Here is a 22,098-nt window from a genome sequence, read left to right as displayed (position 1 = left end):
CATTGTAACCTGTTTAACCTACTTGGGAAGCACAGTTTTCAAGGTTTTGGCAGCACTAAATGTTAGGAAATTATATACGTTAGAAACAATTTTTTTTTTTTAAGATTTTATTTATTTGACAGAGACTGTGAGAGAGGGAACACAAGCAGGGGGAGTGGGAAAGGGTGAAGCAGGCTTCCTGCTGAGCAGAGAGCCCGATGCGGGGCTTGATCCCAGGACCCTGGGATCATGACCTAAGCCGAAGGCAGACACTCAACGACTGAGCCACCCAGGCGCCTCGAAACAACTTTCTAAAGGAAGTCTTCGAGGAATTTCAATGGGCATTTTTTTTTTTTAATTTTTAACTTTTTATAAACATATAATATATTTTTATCCCCAGGGGTACAGTCTGTGAATCGCCAGGTTTACACACTTCACAGCACTCACCAAAGCTCTCAATGGGCATTTTTAAAGCTAATTTCTTATATTAAAAAGATTGAAATATCTTTTGAGTATTTAGAATTTTTGTGAGTCTAGACTTCTTTCCTGTAATTCGTCCTGTTTAATGAGGTTTTATTCTGTATCCTGTATTTCTGAAAAATGGGGTTTTTAATGTATTAAAGCAGAAAAAACTCTAGAGAATTGCCATTGTTAAAATAGCAGTTCAATAATCAAGTCTTTGATTATTGGAGGGCTCTTTACGAAGGATTTCCTGAATAAACATGCAGTCCTTTGATTCCTATAGATATGCTAAAACTTTTTCTTGGAGTCAGCCAGACCCTGAAATAGCTCTTTACCCAGCTTGGGCTATTTTGGCCCCCACAGACGTGTTTTTGCTGATTTGTGCTTAGTTGTTGTAACATTGATTGACATTGAGATGCTTGACATCCTATTAAGTTTGCAGGTATTGTTTCTTGTGCTGATCACTATTTACAAAAGTATCTGTGTTATGAGTATCTGATGGAGAAGATTCTCGGAGAAGCCACTAGCTAACAGTGGATAAACAGAGTTCATGGCGTCTCTTACTATGGGTAGACAGCTAGGAAGCTCAGAACTGAGTCTGAGAGTTCACTCAAGACTTGTATATCAGACATTTGTGGATTTATTTTGTTTCTCGTCGTCTCCATATACTTTGTTTTGTTGAATTGTAGGTATTTCTGAAACTATTTTAAATCGTCTTCAAAACGAGAGGAATTATAAACAAATTAATATTGGCTGAAAATAAATCCATGGAAGTTAACTAATCTATTTAGTTATAAACTAGTAATTTGCATAGCCTGCATTTAAACCTAGATGTAGTCCCAAATAATTTTGTATGTACAATAGAACACTGAAAGGATTTTGGGAAACCATCCTACTGTCCTAACCCCCACTTTTATTTTATTTTTTTTCATTTAGTCTTTGTTCATGTATAGTTCTCCATAGCTGTGATTTTATTTTATGGCATTTTTATCCACTTGGTTTCACAAGCTGAAAATCTGAAGTTATCCTTCATTTTTCCATGCCCCTGCTTAGCCCTGATCCAGTCAGTCACTACTGTCGATCCTAAGCATCTACTTCTCTCTAATTCCAAGGTATAACTGAGCACTCATCATTTCTAGTATGAAACGAACCACCTGTACACTAACAGGTCTTCTTGCATTAGACTTTCATCATCTACAATTAATTTTTTCACTCTATTGCAAATCTTGTATTCCTACAAGGCAAATCTGATCACTTCACATCCTTAAAATCCAATAATGGCTCTCTGTTACCACCCCAGTGTAAAAATCAGAATTTCACAACAAGGCACACAAGGTTCTCTAGAATCTGACCCATAATTACCTTTTCTGCTTTATCTCCCACCACCTCCCACATCTATCCTAAGTTTAATGATCCTACCATTCTAACACTGGGGACCACACACATTCTTTTGTGCTTCTCTGTCTTTCTGATACTAGATTTTTTGGTTATGATGAAAATCCCTTTTTATCTTTCAAGCTTCAACACGAATGTCCCTACAGTCTCAGTGAAACTTTCCCCATCTTCCCCTCTGGCACTCCTGCCCTGCCCCTACCCTATAGCCGAGCTAAGCACTTCCTCTCTGGGGCTCCTGGACTTGCACATGCTTCTATTAGTGCTCCCAGATGATTTAAATTGTAGAGTCCATCTCCTTTCTCAGTCCTGTGGGTCTTCAGTTTTGCCACTGCCCTGAAGCAAAAGGAACCAAAAAATCTGACAAAATCAGTCAGCGCCTTAACAACCCAGGGTCGAAACATCGCCCGTGCCATAGCTGACTCCTGCACCCCTGCCTCCCACTGTTCTGGTGACACCATCAGGCAGTTCAGGCCAGCCAGTCTGTGCTTGGTGCCTGAAAGAACAGCACCCTTTCCCAAGCCAGTTGTCTGGAAGCATTCTGCTCTGCTCTTTGGTAGGGCTGCTTTCTGTCTTTCTGTATCTTGACTTAGTTCTCTTGGATCAAACCTGGCTTTGTGTAGGTTGTCATGTGCCCCAATTTGGACCTGCATTTTACTGGATTGCAGCAAAGGACTGCTGCCTCGCACAGCTTGGGGTTTACACATGCCCGTTTGCTATCCACTTCTTTAGGGCCCTCCATAGATGTCCACGACTACGCTGTGAGCTCCTTGAGGGTTCTGATTGTGTGATATTTATCCTATAATCCAAAATGTCTGGTATAACTCTGGGCATGTCATAGATACTAAATGGCTATAACATTGAATAAATCAAACATACATATTTCTCTATATTTTTACATAGTCTTCATAATTTTTATGGTTTAATGATAATCAGTAGCATAACTAACATATATAACATTTATAACTGAATATATATATACGTATATAAAACATATATAGCTGAATTTTCCAGGTTTTCTCTGTGTATACAATGTTTTAATAAACATCTGTGTGTATATGTGTGTGTGCATTTACCATGTTGAACTATCTATTTAGATTAAAGAGGCTCAGTAGCATCTGAGTCTAAAAGTTAATGTGGCCCATTAAAGGGAAAGTGAATTTATTATTGATGTATCTAGGGAATTGTACTGATTGGATAGTACAAAATCCGATGTTAGCTCCAAATTGTGAGAGTATTATCTTGTAATAATGCTATAAATTAGAAAGTTAGCTAGAAAATTATTCCAAGGTCTGATATAAAATAATAGCTCAAGTTCTAACAAAAAGGTACAGAAGAAAGTGATGCTAAATCATCTTCCTTTAACTAGAACTCCTATAGTTTTTATATTCATTTTTCTTTTTGTCCTATTCTTCCTTTATTGACAGTACATTTTCACATGAAAATGAAATTAAACCATAAACTTTTTTATTTTCAAAGTATGCTGCCCAGCATAAGCTCATTTAAAAAAAAAAAGATTTTTATTTACTTATTTGACAGAGAGATAGAGAGAACAAGTAGGTAGAGAGGCAGGCAGAGGGAGAGGGAGAAGCGGGCTCTCTGCTGAGCAGGGAGCCCAATGAGGGACTTGATCCCAGGATCCTGGGATAATGACCCAAACTGAAGGCAACTGTTCAACCAACTGAGCCACCCAGGCGCCCCCTAAAGTATAAACTTCTTAGAGACTAGTAAATTTTTATTTTGATGCCTAACACTTAGTAAGTGTTCAATAATAATTAGTTGAATAAATATGTGAGTGAATTTTAGGATGTAGTTCTTTTGCAGTGAATGGAATAGAGCACTTATGCCTGCTCCTAAACTGAGACTGATAGACAGAGCTCAGGGCAGGTGTTCCTTCTTCCCATAGTAGGAAGAGTTCCCCAGACTATTTCTGAATAATCTATAATGTGAATCTGTTTCTGGATAATAGGAAGCTGTTACTGTCTGTCTGTCTGTCTTTCTTTCTTTCTATTTTATTTATTTGAGAGAGAAAGAGAGGGCATGAGCAGGGGGAGGGGCAGAGGCAGAGGGAGAAGCAGACTCCTTTGTTGAGCAGGGAGCCCTATGAGGGGCTCATCCCAGGACCCCTCAGATCACAACCTGAGCCAAAGGCAGATGCTTAACCGACTGAGCCACCCAGGTGCCCCTACTCTTTTTATTCCTTTAAGACTTAAAAGAGGGAACTGTTGAACTCGTCTGCAGAAAAACTTATTGCATAAAAAGTTGGTTTCATGATCTACAGGGAATAAATAACTTCTGTGTCAGGGCCTTTGAGATGTTTTTGAAACACTGAAGTCAGGTATGTTTAGACAGAAAAATTCTGATTTAAAAATGTAGGCAATGGGATGAGAGTGGTGAACAAGGCATGAAAGGCTGCCCTTAGGCAGTATCTTTTCCAGAGGATATATCACTGTCACCTAGAGATACTCTTCAGTTTCTAATAAATGACTTTTCCACATTTGGAGTCTTTAAATCCCATTACTCTGGAATTATTTTTGAAATACCTGGAGAGATATTTTTTTCTCTTCCCTGCCTCTCATCCTCCCGCCCTTCTTTCCTTCCTTCCTTTGGTATAATTATTTTCTTATTTTGGGTTAGTCTTGGTTAATAAAAAGTAATTTATTGAAAATGGTTTCATTAAAAACCACAGCTATTTAATACCAAGTATAATTTTAAGGATTGTCAAATTAATTTATCTATTTGTATTTAACTATATACGTTTTGGTAAGATCTGGAGCTAAATATTATATCTTGAAAAACTAACTTGATGTGAAGGTTGTTATTATTTGACATTGTGATTTTAATCTTTCTTTTCTTATTAATATGATTTAAAAGAAAAAGGTACCATATGACCTGCCAATATCTGTTGCCTTGTTAGCTTTCCTCCAAGGTATGAAACCTTTTAATTGTTAGCTCATTAATCTTCAGGAGGGAGAGAAAATTTGTAGATAGTATTTTCCCCATTTCTAAAGATAAAGAAAGCACTTTCACCAAAGAATTTTTGTTGCTTATTATCAATTTACATAGCACTGGATGATTTCATTATAACTTTGAATGTCAGTTTATTTGTGACATATGGACAGTTTTTTAAAAGGTTTACCTGCAAATGGGATATTATTCATACTGAGGTTCAGCTTTCCTAACTTTTAATCTTGTTATTTTTCTACTCTGTAGATAGTCAGATACTATGATACAAATGAGAATTCTTTTAACATTTCATTTGAAGACACTAATGACATTTAGATCTGACTTAGACACTCTTATGCTATATTTAAACATGTTCTTTTTTCCCTTTTAGAACTTCATTTTTCATTTCAATTTTTTAAAAGCTGATGTATTTCCATTTGTGATGTCAGTTTTTCTTACCTTCTTTAGTATTGATTGTGAAATTCATGTGACTAGGGCTCAGCATATTTTTAAAATAATGTACCTTGAAATACTCATCAATATTAAAGTCTAAAATTTTAAGATAGTTTTCAATCAATTTCTGATTAGCAAGTTATGATACATAGTTAGAGATCATTAGAGTTAAAACTCCAGGCTGTGTTAAAAATGGAAGATTCTACCAATGGGTTCGCTTAACTTCATTTTGGATAAATAAACTTTGGCTCAGAGAGGTAAAGATTACTTTCCCAAGTTACACAGCCAGAACTTAGGCAAGTCTAGATTAAAATGACTTTAGTTCAATGTTGCTTTCACCACGTGCTCTGGAATTGGCTCTATTGTCTGTAGATGACATGGCAGGTAGGGCAACAGAGGTCTTTCATTTATGGACTGGAATTAGAGTGGTGTTTGTGTGCGTGCACATGCACACACAATACAAGAAAGTAGAAAAAAGGTGCTTTAATTCTGCTTACTCATGCTTTAAGTCCCTCTATACCTCCTTAGGCTTTCACTTGTTACAGCATTTATCAAACCATTTTAATTGTATGTATTATTGAGGAAATAAATGTATATATATATATATATATATATATATATATATATATATATATTTAAATAAGAAAAACATTATGGAGTCGATATGGGGATCAGATATCTTATTCTAGAAAGAATAATCCCACATCTCAGGGTCCTGGGATCAAGCCCCATGTCAGGCTCCCGCTCCACAGAGTCTGCTTCTCTCTCTGACCTCTCCCCTCTCATGCTCTCTCTCACTGTCTCTTTCTTAAATAAATAAATAAAATCTTAAAAAAAAAAAAAAGAACTGAGCCACATAGCTGAAGAAAAAGTCATAAAAATAAGCTAATTATCAAAATACCATCTGAAGGGAAGGGCTCTCCTGACATAGGCCATCATCTTGCCTCAGTACAGAAAGTGAGCTGTCAGAGGTGAAGCAACTACTGATGAGGTTCAGATTAGATAATAGACCAGGTGGCTAAGAGTAAAGAAGGAAATCTTAAAAAAAGAGTGTTTGACTCAGAGTGAGACTATTTTTTTTTCTTCTAATCTACCACTAACTAACTTTGTGATAGAGCCCCAGGTTACAAAGTCTGTTGGTAAAACAAACTGTTATATGCTTGCCAATTGTTGCTATTGGTATTATTTCTTTGGTTTAGGCCAAACTTTTGTTTAGGAGGGTGGTAGGAGAGTTTACCTCCTTTGAGAACCTCTGCTCTAATGAAAGAGGTATGACAGGGAGATGGTTGTCTGTATACCTCTAAACTTTACCGTGGGGTTACCATGAGACTACAATTAAAAAAAAAAATCACAAAATTACTCTATGCCAAGTGAGTTTCCATTCATTCATTAAGCATTTTATTGAGTGTCTGCAGGCACTGTGCTGGGCTCTGAGGGTACATAGATAAGTATGACCTGATCTCTACCTCCAAGGACCTTGCTGTCTACTAAATGGAAAAAGTAATGCTTTACCAGTTCATTTCCCTACAAAGCTAAGTGCAACGACACCTGGCAAATTGATACAAATTGCAATGGGACTGCAAAGATGTGACCTTCCCATTCACCCTAGGAGTCTTCTGAGGCTTTGTTGAGAAAGGTGTCATCATATAAGACTGTATTTCAGATCATCAAACAGTTAAATTCGCTGACATTGAAACTATAAAATTTTGATACTGTATTTCCTGACTATTGTTTGTTTTCATTTTATACAGACATAATTTTCGGATGTGATTAATGTTTCTCTAACGCAGTATTTTCTCCAAGTGTCATGACTTGGACAGCTGCATCAGTGGCATCTGGGAACCAGCTAGAAATGCAAATTCTTGGGTCCCACCTCAAGCCTACTGAATTGGAAACTCTGGGGGTAGGACCCAGCAATCTGTTCTTACACGTTACCTGACATCCCACTAGACTCACGCCAAAGTTTGAGAAGCACTGCTTTAATAATTCACTGATTATCTCATATGTTATATAAAATATTTTTATAAATATGCATAAAATAATGTTTTAAAAAGCAGGATGTGAGGGGCGCCTGGGTGGCTCAGTGGGTTAAACCTCTGCCTTTGGCTTAGATCATGATCTCAGGGTCCTAGGATCGGGCCCCCATCGAGCTTTCTGCTCGGCAGGGAGCTTGCTTCCTCCTCTCTCTCTGCCTGCCTCTCTGTCTACTTGTGATCTCTGTCTGTCAAATAAATAAATAAAATCTTAAAAAAAAAAGCAGAATATGATCTATATACTTATATGAATTAAGTATGTGTTCTTAATTAAGTATCTGTATGCATCTCCTCATTTAATCTTCACCATAGCTTTGAGAAGAAGCTTAGTGGCTCTCACTTCTGTGTTATTTTCCAAATACGTGTGAAGCATACAAATACTATTTGTCTAGACCTTGCCTCAGACCTACTGAGTCAGAGACTAGAGTTCCTCATTTGTGCTGTGATTGAGAATCACTGAAGTAGGTATTCTTATTGTATATTTTACATACATGAAAATTGAAGTTTGGAGATGATACACAATTTGACTGGAATTCTGACATAGGATGAGGTTGAACAAATATTTCATTATTTGCTCAGCAAATACCTACTGACCTTGAGTAATTGCTGAGACTGTCTGACTCCAAAGACTGTGCTACTAGTCATTCAAGTAAATTCTTCTTATGTGATCTAACAGAAAAAAAATTTTTTTTTTGAGAGAGAAAGCTAATATTTGCAAAGTGGTTTACAGTTCCATGACAAAGCATCCCACTGTTGTTATCATTGCTGTTATAAATTGGAAACCAAGGCTGAGTAAGAGTAAGTGATTTGTCTAAAATTATGCAGCCAGTAAGTTTCGGGGCCAAGAGTGTGAATGTGGATTTTCTGAGTCTGGATTTCAGCTTTTTCCCCAATTCTATCTAATGGCAATTTTATGTACAAAATTAGAATAAGGAAGCTAGTTACATGATATTTACAGGATAGTTTACTTTCCTGATCACGAAGTTTACTTAGAAATTGTAAACAAAATAAAACTAATGTAGTGTTTATAGTTGGATCTTATTTTCCCAAATCTTAAAGAAAACATTTGTGAATCATCCATCTTCTAAATATGCAGACTGTAGCTTTTTTTTTTTTAATATTTTATTTGTTTATTTGACTGAGAGCTAGAGAGAGAGCATAAGTAAGCAGAGCGGCAGGGAGAGGGGGAGATAGAAAAGCAGGCTCTCTGCTGAGTAGGGAGCCCGATGCGGGGCTCCATCTCAGGACCCTGGAATGATGACCTGAGCGGAAGGCAGCCGCTTAACCCACTGAGCCACCCGGGCGCCCCAAGACTGTAGCTTTTTAAGTTTACTAATAGATAATACTGATAGTCCTAATTCATTGCTAATGCAGGATACATTTGTCAATTTTATTATGGTCCAGATTTTTTATTTTAGTTGATAGATACCTGGGCTAGTTTATTAATGTAGCGACTGAAGCAGATGGGTTTATTTACACCAGGAAGAATGTAATTAGGATAATGTGCTGCTCTTTCTATCGGCCTTTTAATTACCTTTGCCTTATGCCCTTTCCACCTGGGCTGAATCACAGAACAGTTCAATAAAAGGACAGTTTCTAAGGAACAGAGCCATTTCAAGTGAGGGCCTTCAGCCTCTTATTTTGGATTTCTCCTTTTGAGGCAGTTGGGTGGCAATTCAGAAAGACAACGTCATAACATAGTTTTATTCGAAATCACATCTATAACATCTGTAACATCTGTTACATCTATAACAACATAAGGAATGGTAGATGTTCTGTTGTTTTAAATACTTGAGAATGCAAAACTTAGGACACTGGGTGAGAGTTACCTCCCTACTTCAAAAAAGAGGTGCTAGACACAACCCAACAGGAATTACTGAAAAGGGGTCAGATCACCAATCTGGGTATCTGTCTCTGGTCTATTCAGAAGAAAGATTCATTTAAATAGCGAAACTATTATGAAAAGATTTCTGAAAGGGACGCTGTCAAGAGTAGAGGAAGGGAGACCCGATGGAGAGTGTTTGGATGAAGTGATGAGAGAAAAATGAAGCTCGCTCGAGTTCATGAAATAATGGATAATGAAGGTCCTCTTTCTCTAACCGATAGCTTATAAGGAAAAGAAAAAGATGGAAGAGGATTCTGCTTTCTGAATTATAAACAATTTAGAATGTATAGGAACACTTCATTTAAAGGAGAGGCTGAATTAGATCATTTCCATGATACCTTCAAACTTCAAAAATCCATACCTTTTTGGTGTGTGGTGTCTGTGTGTGTGACTTTTTAATGGGTTGTGGCCAAGAATAATTTTTCAGCTCCAAGTATGCTTTTGTATATAAGTGGAGCGCAAATATTATTTTTGGAATACTGTCTACCTTTCCTGTATGATTATATCCCATATACATCATTTTTATGAGTTATTAGAGGAGAGTTTTCATTACAAATTTTGAAATTACATTCTTCATTGCTGACAATGCAGCTTTTAAATTGTTGGTCCTAATAGTGGTATTAACTAGTTGGCATTTTTATTATTTTGTGCCAGTGGACCAAAATGACTCAAGCTTTTTGAATATAGGCCAGTTCATTCATTCAGCTAGATCCATTTCTTTAAAGCCAAGATACACCATGGAACAATTTTAGCAGGTAGATTTCATGACCAATTTTTAGACAATGAACTTTGGTTTTGGAAAACTTGATCATACATTGTAATATAAAGTGCTACTTTCCCCTCCAATTTCTGTTTTAAGCCTCAGACTACTACTAATGCTAATGGTCTCTCTAGGTAATGAGAGAATTAAATCATTGGAGTCATTATATGGTGAATGTGGCTGTTTTCATCAGCCTTCAGGGTCTGGCCTGTCTAAGTTTTAAATGGGCGAAGTTGAATAATACCCTTTGTTTTTAAAACTTCCAGTGCCTTAGGCTATTTCTAACTTTTTGACATGTACCCAGAGCTAGGCATCACAGGTAGTAGGTATCTGAGAAAAACTTTTTTCTCCCCTTAGGCACTAATCTTGTATTTTAGGTTTTGATTTAAAAAAAAAAAAAAGTAGTCTCTGAAATATATTAAGTTACTGATCCTAACACGTTATTCTCTCTAGAGCCAATGAATTCTTAAGCAGTATAACTCTAGGGTGTCATGGTCCTTTCTTCTAATAAGCCTGGTTATCTAGTGCTTATCCCGTTTCTTCTCCATGAGCAGAAGACTATGGACTATACAGACTATAGAGACTATATAGACTATAGACAATAGAGATGATGTAAGAAAACATAAATACTTGCATCTGACTCTCAAATTGCAAGTTTTAGAGCCAGTCATATGAGAAGCTCACCCTCTTTATTTTACAGGGTGATAATTTGTTGTTTAAGATGCTGCAAATTTTGCTTCCTATTGTCTAGGCTCATAGATCCTACAACTGTCCATAAGTATTCTTTAAAGCTTAACTTCAGATTTTGCTTTTTTTTTTTTTTTTGCATCTTATAATAAAAGTAGTATATCTGAGATTTAGATCAGCATCTTTTGACCCTAGAAATATAATCACTTTACTCTATGCTGTGGGTAGTTTTGTTGTTGTTATTGTGTATTATTTTGGGAAGTGTCTGAATAAGACTCTACTTTTAACGTTTTAGCAATAGATGCTTATGTAATGTGAGTACAGTTGCAAAGACTGAATTACTTTCGGTAGTTTTCCAAGTGTGACACTCTCCTGATTACAACCACCTCTTTCCTGGTAAATTAAGGGTCATAATTCAGAGTCCATTTCATTTCCTGATTGAAATCCCTACCTTCAGGGTTTAAACTGCAGATTTTAACTCTGTGGTTTATAATAAGCATTTAAAGCCCAAAGATCCCAGTTTTTAATCAAGAATACTTTTATTGATGAGAATACTTATGATAATATGTCCAATTTTAGTTCACAGGGTAGATTTTGTATGCCAATGTTTTTATATTTCAAGTGCTGAAATTTGGCAACATAGATTTTTTTAAAACTTAAAGTACTTTGCAAAAATATATATGGCACAATATACCTATATTATTGGTTAGGAGGGAGAAAGAATGAGACATTTAATATGTAAAATCTTGGGTTAATTAAAGGTTATTATATATCTATATATATAAAACATAAGTTGGGATTTATTTATTTATTTTCTTTTTTTTTCTTTTTTTTTTTTTTTTTAGATTTTATTTATTTATTTGACAGACAGAGATCACAAGTAGGCAGAGAAGCTGGCAGAGAGAGAGGAGGAAGCAGGCTCCCTGCTGGGCAGAGAGCCTGATGTGGGGCTCAATCCCAGGAGCCTGGAATCATGACCTGAGCCAAAGGCAGAGGCTTTAACCCACTGAGCCACCCAGGCGCCGCTTCTTTTTTCTTTCTTTTTTTTTTTTTGCTGAAAAGTTTCCATGCCCAATGTGGAGCTTGAACTCCAACCCTGAGATCAAAAGTCACATGCTCTACCAACAGAGCCAGCTAGGCTAGGCACCTATGTATATTTTAAATTAGTAAGTGATTTGGCAAAAATTGTATTACAACAAAATGCCTAGGCCAGCAAAGTTATGCAAAAACAATCAAGGTTTTCTAATAGTGAGGCAGAATATCTACTATGAACACTTGCTATCCTTGTGCTGTTGCTATGGAGAGATGCTAACTCAGAGAGCTCTAGCTGTGTTGGTTTCCAAACAGCCACCTGAGTACTATTCATATTTTTGACTTATGATCCTGTTTTGTATGGAATTTAAAAAGAAGCAACGAGAATGATAGAAGAAGATAATGGTATGCTAGATTGTTTTCTTTGCTCTTTATGTAATTTATTTCAGTGCTTCCATAAAATTCTTTTAACTAATTGTTTTTTTTTTTTAAAGATTTTATTTATTTGTCAGAGAGAGCGAGCGAGAGCGAGCACAGGCAGACAGAGTGGAAGGCAGAGTCAGACGGAGAAGCAGGCTCCCTGCAGAGCAAGGAGCCCGATTTAACTAATTGTTTAAACTCATTTAGCTGATAACACTTAAGAAATCATAGAAAATGAATAGAGAAATATATACAAATTATGTATCTAGGACTTTTATATATAAATATATATATAATATATATAATATATATTAAATTAAATAATTAAAATTAAATTTAATTTATTTAAATTAAATAAATTAAAATTATATATTATATGTTACATATAATATATAATATACAAATTATGTATCTAGGACTAGGACTTTTTGTAATTCTCCTTACATAAAATATACTTAGGGAAAATGTATTTAGAGACTATTTAAAGAGATAAAATATGTATTTAATGGCTATTAAAAGCTAATTTTTAACTGATCATCCTTGTAGGGAATGTCGTTGGACCTTTATGATCAAGAGTTTTTAATGTTAGATTAATTGCATATTGAAGACAAAAAATAACCCCAAACATTAAGGAACAATAAAATGCTTTGAAGCTAAAATAATCTATGATCAAAGTATATACTGAGGAGACTTAAGAAACTAGAAGTCATTATATAAATGAATACACTGAATAAATAATAGCTAATACTTAGTATATACTTAATATGTATCAGACATTTTTAGATGTTTTGTACTTATTAACTTATTCAATTATTTAATAAATATTTATTGGGAAATGTCTCTGTGATGGGTATTAGTTTAGACTCTGGGGGATATATACCACCAGATAATTAAAAAAAAAAAAACAAAACCTCTGCCCTCTGGGGATTTATATTGTAGTGGGAGAAGACACGTAATAATTAAAACTAATAAGTAAAACATCATGTGTTATATGGTGATAAGTTTTGTGGTTTTAAAAAAAAGGAGTAAAGGAAGAAAGGGTGTGTAAGTGAATGTGGGAATTTTTTTTAAAAGATTTTATTTATTTGTCAGAGAGAGAGAGAGAAAGAGTGCACACAAGCAGGCAGAGTGGAAGGCAGAGGCAGAGAGAGAAGCAGGCTCCCTGCTGAGCAAGGAGCCCAATGTGGGACTCGATATCAGGACCCTGGGATCATGGCCTGAGTTGAGGGTCTGAGCCACCCAGGAATCCTGGGAATTCTTTAATTTAAAGAAGTTTAGTCAGGGAAGGCCCCCATTAAAACCATGACATTTGAGCAAAGACTCGAAATAGGTGCTGAAGACATCTGGATAGTTGGAAGAAGAAAGGCCGAGAAAGAGGAACAGGTGCAAAGCCTAGAGGAGGAAGTAGTTTTGCACATTCATTCCCAGTATATCAGAGAAGCCCATGAAGTGGGAACAGAGCAAGCAAGGAGGAGACTAACTGGAGATGAAGTTAAGGAGAAATGACGGAACTGATCATTTAGACTTGCACTTTCATTTTACTTTCTTTTAAGGATTTGTTTATTTTAGAGGTGGAGAGAGGGGCAGAGGGAGTGTAAGAGAGAAACATAAGCTGACTCTGTACCGAGCACAGAGCTCTGTCCCGTGACCCTGAGATAGTGACCTGAGTGGAAACCCAAAGTGTTGCCCAACTGGAGCCCAGGCTTATGCTTTTATTTTAGAGGCTATATGAAAGGTTTGAGCAGTGAAGTGATACAACCTGGCTTACATTCTAACAAGATTCCTCTAACTGCTATGATGAGAATAGACTATGGGGAGCAAAAATCAGAAGAGGAAGTCAATTGGGAAGCTGTTGGAGGTCTCTAAGCAGAGATTATGGTTCTTGGAATGGAATTCTGTAATGGGGAGTGAAGTGAGAAGTGGCTGGATTCTGGATGTGTTTGGAAGATAGAGCCAATAGGATGTGGTGCCCGAGAGGAAAAGAAGCATCAGGTATGACTCAAGGCTTTTGTCCTGTGCAATGGAAAAAGAAAACTATGGTGGAGATATGAAGACTATGGAAAGAGCTGGTTTGGAAGAGGAAGATCAGTGATTCATATTGGGCATAGTGAATGGACACAGTGAATTTGAGATGCTTGTTAGCTATGCAAGTAGAAATGAATCCTCACTACTACAGTTCTATGAGGTAGTTAGTATTGTTGTCCCTTTTCTACAAAGCATCAGTCTAGAAAGATTAACTTCTCTTTATTCACACAGGAAGGCTTGAAACCCAGGCAGTCTGACACCACAGCTTTTGATTTTAAACACTGAGGTGTCTACATCTAAAGAATTTAGAAATGAGGATCATCATGTTGTGTTCTATAAAATCATGACATGATGAAGTCCTACCATTAGGGCGCCTGGGTGGTTGAGTCAGTTAAGCATCTGCCGTCCGATCCCGGGGTCCTGCATTAGGGCTCTCCTCTCAGCAGGGAGTCTGCTTCTCCTTCTGCCCCTCCTCCTGTTCACATGTGCTCTCTTTCTCTTTCTGAAATAAATAAATAAATAAATAAAATCTTTATTACTTTAAAAAAATGAACATATAATGTATTTTTAGCCCCAGGGGTACAGGTTTGTGAATCGTTAGGCTTATACACTTCCCAGCACTCATCATAGCACATACCCTCCCCAATGTCTATAACCCAACCACCCTCTCCCTACCCCTCTCTCCCTGGGAGCCCTCAGTTTGTTTTGTGAGACTGAGTGTCTCTTACAGTTTGTCTCCCTCCTGATCCCATCTTGTTTCATTTTTTCCTTCCCAACCCCCCCAAAAACCTCCCACTTTGCCTCTCAAATTCCTCATACCAGGGAGATCATATGATAATTGTCTTTCTCTGATGGACTTATTTCACTAAGCATATTTACCCTAAAGATATGAATGTAGTGATCCAAAGGGGCACGTGCACCCGAATGTTTATAGCAGCAGTGTCCACAATAGCCAAATTATGGAAAGAACCTAGATGTCCATCAATAAATGAATGGATAAAGAAGATGTGATATATATATATATATATACATATATATGTATATATATATGTATATATATATATATATATATATATAATGGAATACTATGCAGCCATCAAAAGAAATGAAATTTTGCCATTTGCAACGATGTGGATGGAACTAAATAAAATCTTAAAAAAAAAAAAAAAGTCCTACCACCTGAGATCCGGGGCATCTGGCAGTATAGATGGCTCTATCTATGTCTGTGTTTGGGTCTATATCTATCTCTCTCTCTTAATCTTTATCCTAGAGAGCTAGTTCTCTGTATCTCTTTAGCTGGAGTGGGAAAGGGTTTTCCATACTGCATAACTGTAAAGAAATGTGGCAACAGTTCCTATTTTGATTACTCTATTTCTGGTACTGTTTGTATCTGATACTGTTTGCCTCTTAATCTCAAGCTTTCCACTATCTTAGCTTCAGAGAAACTCCCGTGATTCCTGATTACCTCTTGAATGTTGGTTGACACAACATTCTGATTGCCTAGATGTCCATAGCTAACGGCATTGTTCAGGCGTAGTATATCTTTATGGTTCCATTTGGCTCAATGTGCTCATCATTGTCCAGCTTACCACATGGCAGTTGCTTAGGCTTCCTTTTGTAAGCTCATCTCTCTACACAAGCCTTACTTGTGTTGCTTTGTGCATAATTCAGCAAAAAAAATTATTACCATTTTAATATATAGCCTCTGTATTAAGTAAGATAGCCTTAATGTGGACTATACTCTATATAATTTGTACAAAAACTTGTGGAGTGGAAAAATTTTAGTTTTTAAAGGATTACTTATGTTGTCGGCTAAGTTTTGTACTAGCTCTTAGGAAATGTTTTATATCTTGGCATGATATCCTTGGAAACATGTATTTGTAAATGAATGGCTGACATGCCATTAACTATTCAGCAATACATTCACTAATCAAAACAAATGTAGTGCGTAGTCAATAATATGAATCATTTGTCACTTGGCAGTTGGTCCCATCACAGTAAGTACAATATTATAAAAAGCTAAATTTTTTCTTTCCTACATGGTATGCTGTGTTATTGCATGATTAAACCAAAGCATTAAAGTCTGAACTCATTATATTTCATACCTACAAATAAAAATACATGTGTCTGGAAGCACTTAGTGAAACAATGTAAATAATTGAGGGAATTTAAGCTTATACTGTAGTGAAGCTATGTATGGCTTGGAGTTAAGCTTGATTAATTATTAAAAATGTGTTGGGTGCAGAAGTGAACTAGTTTTAGGGAAAGAATATGATTTTTGGATTTTTACTTATAGAAACTTTAATAAGCATTTTAATGTGTCATAAATGTCCTCTAGAAAATGGGAGTAATGGCATCTTTCTTTCCTGGACTACACTTTTTGGAGTCCCTTTCCCTAAGACTTCCCTCTTTCTTCACTGTCCTTGTTTATCACCCCAAAGGCATGTGTAGTGCTGCATTTTGTGTTTGACTCCTATTAGTTCTCAGACATGTTCCCTATAAATATTCATAAAAGCATAATCAGTCCTTCTCCTTCTGTATCTTTTTTTTTTTCTTTTTAAGATTTTAAAGTTTATTTTAGAGCAGGGAGAGGCAGAGGGAGAGGGAGAGAGACACTCAAGCAGACTCTGCCCTGCAAATGGAGTGGATGTGGGACTCCCGTCTCCTGACCCTGAGATCACTACCTGAACCAGAAACCAAAAGCCAGATACTTAACTAACTGTGCCACGCAGGCACCCCTCTTTCTGTAGCTTTTATTGTTTAAGTAATTTTCTTATGTTACATAGATACCCACGCTGTGGGCTTAATGCTTCTGCTAATGCCTGGGTCTAGGAGAGGACAGAGCCTCATTCAGGTGAGTTGTGTTTTACAAGGTAGTAGCCACACTGGGCTGATTTCGAAGGGTGCAGGTATGGTTTGTGGGGTGTTTGTAGGAGTGAGGAGCTCTGGTAGAGCTGGGTCACTGAAGGTTCCTTATCCCACAGTTTTGCCTAAGAGCCAGATCTGTTTCTGCTCTTTCTGTTATTAAACAGTTTGCTTTATCAGCATTGCTAGGTCATAGTTTAATATCAGGAATATTTATTATTTTCAATATTTCACCAAGATTTATCTGTTTATCTGTTATTTAAAACTGCATAAATTTCAGGTTGTACAGAAGAAGAAAAGTTCTCGAATTCAGTCACAGATAATAACTTACTATTAGGATATTCTTGCTTCAGTCAGGTACACCAAAGCCAGGTGTACACCGTTTAGATCACTTACTAAACAATATCAACGTATATTTTCTGTCCAGGCTTCCTTGAGATTAGTTTGCTGCAACACAGTCCACCTGGGACAACTTTTGAAAATGAAACTTAGAAAATGAGTGAAGCCCGACTTCTTACCAGGAGGACATTGTTCTTGTCCTCTAGTTCTGCTGTTTACTTCTAGGTGTAATCAAGGGTGCTAGTTCGGACGTGTTCTGGTTTCTCTGCTTGTTAGCTTTTTCCAAATGCCTCCTCATGAAGCTTATTCAGCTGAGACTGAAATGAGTTGAGACTTTTGCTGACATTGTCTCGATTTGCTGTGTTTGCTGATGCTTTGGGTGCACCAGTGCATGGGGTGCGTAAGTATCTTTACTGTAAATATTGAATGTAGATAGAAGATGTAGGCACTCTGTTTGAATCTCAGTGTAGGGACAACATGGACATGGTTCTCAAAGCAGCGAGTATTCTCATAGGAAGTGGAAGGAAACTTTTTTCCTGGCTTCATTGCTTGAATGATAACCTCATTTCTTTCTTTCTTTTTTTTTTTGTGCTAATTTACATAATATTTATTAGGGTGGCCCCTGTTTGTTTCACAAAATTAACCTGCATCATTTGTAGACCTAGGGCTCTTTTGGGGTGGGGCCACTCCTCTCGTGTCACCTTTAGTTGTCAGAATGAGACTCAGCAACCTTTAAACACATTCATTTTACATTATCTGTGAGGGGAACACTGTGAGGAATATTGTCATTTCTCCATACATTGATAAACATTAGATTTTATTGAAATAATAAATTCATGTGGTTAAAGAAAGTCCAACAATACAGAAGAATTTACAAAAAGTTACAATATCTCAGAGATGCAGTGGTAAGTAACTACTAGAAGGGTCAAAACAGAAATGTTTTAAAGCTGGTCATCCCTGTGGGTAGGGAAGGAGGTGGCTCAATATTGTGGAGATATATATATATATATGAAGAAATATGTTTTGTTAAGTAGATACACACACCACTATCAATTTATTTTTTTCTTTCTTTCACTGACTTTTAAAAAATTTTTTTATTTTATTTTTTCAATGTTCCAAGATTCATTGTTTAAGCACCAAACACAGTGCTCGATGCAATACATGCCTTCCTTAATACCCACAACCAGGCTCACCTAACCTGCTACCCCCTTCCGCTCCAAGACCTTCAGTTTGTTTAGTTTGTTTCTCGGAGTCCACAGTCTTTCATGGTTTGTCTCCCCCTCTGATTTCCCCCAATTCACTTTTCCTTTCCTTCTAATGTCCTCCATGTTATTCCTTATGCTCCACTGGTAAAGGAATCCATATGATCATTGATTTATTTAATTTTTTACAAATTTTGTTTCCTTCTTGATATGGTAGATTAGGACTGAACTGCTTTTCACCTCCTTATTGTCCTATTTGTACATATAATAATCAGTAGTCTGTTTCCATACAGATCACCTTTCATACTTGAAAAGCATAATTAAATCTTCCTTTCCTATTCCATTGACTGTAGACAGTGCTCTTAACTACTCACTTTATAAGATAAACATACTCCCATTTCTTTTCACCTTCCACTTCCCAATCTTTCAAGTCAATAAATAACATTTTCATTAGCATGACCAGATAAATATTATTTACTGTGGAGTCTATATAGTGAGATGGTATTAACACTTCCTTCCCTGTGGGTCTTATGTTGGGACTTCTCTGCCACTCAGTGCAGAATGTTCTTAGTTTCAAATCCCAGGAAGAATGAACTCGTTAAACATTCGACCAATAGACTTTATCATATCCTTATCTTTTTCAGAGTTCTCAATCCATTCAGTTCCCTCTTTTTCATCCCTCCTGGGACACTGTGTCTTTTGGGTCCTGTCTATACGGACTCCTCTCTAGGGTCCTGAGTCTTATTTTCTTTCTCTGAATAACATTCTGTTTCTTGGGTAGTATGTTTTCTCTCTGGCTTACATCCTCAAATTAACTTCTTGAGGAAGGGCACTCAGGAGGTAAAATGATCAGAGAAGATAGCTCAGATTTTTTGTGTAGGGTTAAGTGTCTGACTTCAGGCAGTCTTAATTCCTGAGGTGGGGGAAGGGCTTGTATGACAATTGACTGTTCTATAAACTGAGAGTCAGTAAGTGTTTTCTGTAATGACCTGGTGGTAATATTTAGACTCTATGGATTACATACAGTTTCTGTCAGATAGTCTTTTTTTTTTTTTTTTTTTTTTAAAGCAATGCTTTAAAAAAGTAAAAACTATCTTAGCTCACTGGATATACAAAAGCAGGTGGTAGGCTACAGTTTGCTACTCCCTGCAAAAAGACTTACAGTTAATTTATTTTCCGCCCTATGTTTCATTCTCAACCTCTGAGTCTCGATTCTGAGACTGGGATACCACAAAGTAGATTGAGCCCCAGACTGAGCTTTCCTCCTCACTTTTCCTGGGCTTAAACATTTCTCCCTGTGTATTCTGGGCTGTGTTTATGTTTCAGTCACTAGCTTTCCATCTTCTTTCTGTCTCCCAAGAATCTGTTGAAAATTTATGCCCACTTATGGCTCCCTCACCATTCTTTTGTTATTGTGTGTGGTAGATGCTGTTGGTACCTATATCCCCTCTTCACTTCCAGTTTCCCAGCACATATCCCATTTGCAACTGCCAGCACCTTCAACTCTTAGAGGGTTCTGTCTGGTTGTAGGAGTTTCCTTTGTCTGCCCATGGGGTAGGCTGGAGGAGCCAGAGACTGTCTGCTCCCCCCAGCCCTCAACTGATGTCTAACAAGAATGCATGAGTAAATACCCCAGCTCCCTCACACTACTGCTGGGATAACTCTAAGGTGCATGTTGTAGACTGGCTCTAGAGTTGCCTGGCAGGATTGAGACATAGGTTCTAATCTCTTGCTTGATAATGAACCCTTTGTTGGCTCTTCTCTGTTCCATGACTCATTTTCTCCTCTCCCTAAGTTTCTTGGGGTTACCTCTCACATAAATTCTTGATTCAAGGGACGCCTGGGTGGCTCAGTTTGTTAAGCGGCTGCCTTTGGCTCAGGTCATGATCCCAGGGTCCTGGAATCAAGTCCCATATCCGGCTCCTGGCTCAGCAGAGAGCTTGCTTCTCCCTCCCACTCTGCCTGCTGCTCTCCCTGCTTGTACTCTCCCTTTCTGTTAAATAAACAAATAAAACCTTAAAAAAATTCTTGATTCAAATCCTTATCTAGAGTCTGCTTCTGAGGAACCTAGATGGAGATACCATGGGCTAGTTTTTTAAATGATTATTATAATTTTAATGAGATCTTAGAAGAGCAGATAACTTTGGGTACTTATTTTTTATATTGAATCTGAATTCAATGAACTAATGTTATATTCAACATTTACTATGGACCAGGAATTATTCATGGGGTAAAACAAATAAATTTGATATGGATTCTACCTACAGGGAGCTGAGGAGATAATCCACACAGAATGTTTTATGTGTTGTTAAGAAAGGTTAAGATGTACACATTGTGGGGTTTTGCAAGCATGGGAAGTTATTTGCTGATGTGTGATGAGAGATGACTTTAAGGAGAGGTGATATTTGAATTCAGTAAAGAGGAAATTGATGTGAAAACAGAATGATGACTGGGTCAGTTGGTAGAGCATGTAGCTCTTGATCTTGGCGTCATGAGTTGGAGCCCTATGTTGGGGGTAGAGATTTTACTTTAAAAAAAAGAGAAAAAAAGAGAATGATGGGACTGGGCATTCCTTGGGAAGAAAACAGAATGAACACAAATCCTCTTCACGATGCACATAAAGAGGAATGGTTGACTCAAGAGAAACCTTCCATTTCTGAGAAGAGGACAAAATCATGTAAAACAAACATGAGTACACACACACACACACACACACACACACACACACCTTAATTAAAATTGTAGGGATATGCTCATATGAATATTCCTGAAGATAGGTGGTAAATGATTTATGTAATTAGGAGTTTGGATATGATGTGGGAAAAAATGGGAGCCATCAGATTCATCTATGAAGGGAAATTAAAAATATCCTTTAAGGGAGAATGTTGTGATACGAGATGTTTTATTCTAGTGAGGAATAGATTGAATGGAGGTGAGGAGGAGACCATTGCAGGCAGGTGCTGATTTTTCAGTCCGTGTCATTGTGGGGGACTGTGAGACTAGGTACTAAGGGCTAATTTGAGAAATATGGGGGAGAAATCTGAATTGCATGGAGAATGGGAAAGCAAGGAAAAGTCAAAGGAAGAGGTCAAGCTCTTCCTTTGAGAGGAAGAGAAATCCCTTGAAGTGTAAGGATACTAGAGCAGAAGAGAGGAAGACCTGTATCTGGGAGCTGGATGGAGCTCTTTCTGCTTTACCTTCCATTTGCCCTGTCACTATTTCTAACCATTATGCCCTCCAGAAGAGTTGGTGAAGAACTGTATAAACCAACTTAGGTTTCAGCTTTGGGTTTATTTAAAAAAAAAAATATATATATATATATATATATTTTTATATATATATATATATTTTTTTTTTGTTGTTGTTGTTGTTGTTGTTGGTACCTGTCCTCTAAAGGAGTTTGAATGAGAACAATTTTTTTAAAAGGTTTTATTCATTTATTTGACAGACAGAGGTCACAAGTAGGCAGAGAAGCAGGCAAAGAGAGAGGAGGAAGCAGGCTCCCTGCCGAGCAGAGAGGCTGATGCGGGGCTTAATCTCAGGACCCTGGGATCATGACCTGAGCCAAAGGCAGAGGCTTTAACCCACTGAGCCACCCAGGTGCCCCGAGAACAATTT

General features: G+C 37.1%; 1 protein-coding gene across 5 annotated transcripts in view; it reads left to right on the top strand.

The window, feature by feature from the left end:
• SLC44A5 (solute carrier family 44 member 5) overlaps positions 1-22,098 on the top strand; it is a 395,909-nt gene that overhangs the window by 13,636 nt on the left and 360,175 nt on the right. For 2 of the 5 annotated variants that reach the window (XM_082686573.1, XM_082686572.1), the window contains exon 2: positions 16,861-16,928. The exons of the other annotated variants lie outside the window; for them this stretch is intronic. The gene's annotated coding sequence lies outside the window, so the exon portion shown is untranslated. The remainder of the gene's footprint in view (positions 1-16,860; positions 16,929-22,098) is intronic. 5 annotated transcript variants of the gene reach the window in all.

The sequence above is a fragment of the Mustela nivalis genome (assembly GCF_964662115.1).
Source record: "Mustela nivalis genome assembly, chromosome: 10".
Taxonomy (NCBI): domain Eukaryota; kingdom Metazoa; phylum Chordata; class Mammalia; order Carnivora; family Mustelidae; genus Mustela; species Mustela nivalis.
The sequence above is the reverse complement of the archived record's forward strand: the minus strand, read 5'-3'. Positions and strand labels throughout refer to the sequence as shown.